We start from the raw sequence: 491 nt of genomic DNA, 5'->3' as shown, positions 1-491 counted from the left end.
CTTTCACTCAGTCTTGTCCGGGATGTTTTCTCGTGTCCTTTGTGTTGCACACAATCCTGGCCCAGCAGGAAACAAGAAGGGACAGAATTTGAGTGAAGGAGACAGCAGTGGGGCCTAAAGAGGGTGGTGTTTCCAAAAGATCGGCTGTAGTCCAACCAGAAATTGCAGCCCTAATGCAAGAGTGACGGGATAGAATTCTACAGGAGGGTCAGACTAGATGAACGGAATATAGTCCCTTCTGGCTTTAAAATCTATGACTGTGGGATGGAGGAGAGTGACTCTGCTGGAAGGATACTGGCGGACACCATCAGTGACTCGTGTAAACTCCACACACCCAGATGGCCATGAAATGGCATGAATCTCCCTGGTGATTAAACGCCTCCTTTGAGAGAATGAGTGCATCCCTCATGAGCCCCCATAGTCTCTGTCCCCCGCTATACAAAGTGAGGGGCCCGGACAGCTCCTCCCAGCAGGTCACAGGGAGGTGAAGA

This window comes from Malaclemys terrapin, chromosome 5 (assembly GCF_027887155.1).
Source record: "Malaclemys terrapin pileata isolate rMalTer1 chromosome 5, rMalTer1.hap1, whole genome shotgun sequence".
In the NCBI taxonomy this organism is placed as follows: Eukaryota; Metazoa; Chordata; order Testudines; family Emydidae; genus Malaclemys; species Malaclemys terrapin.
The sequence above is the reverse complement of the archived record's forward strand: the minus strand, read 5'-3'. Positions refer to the sequence as shown.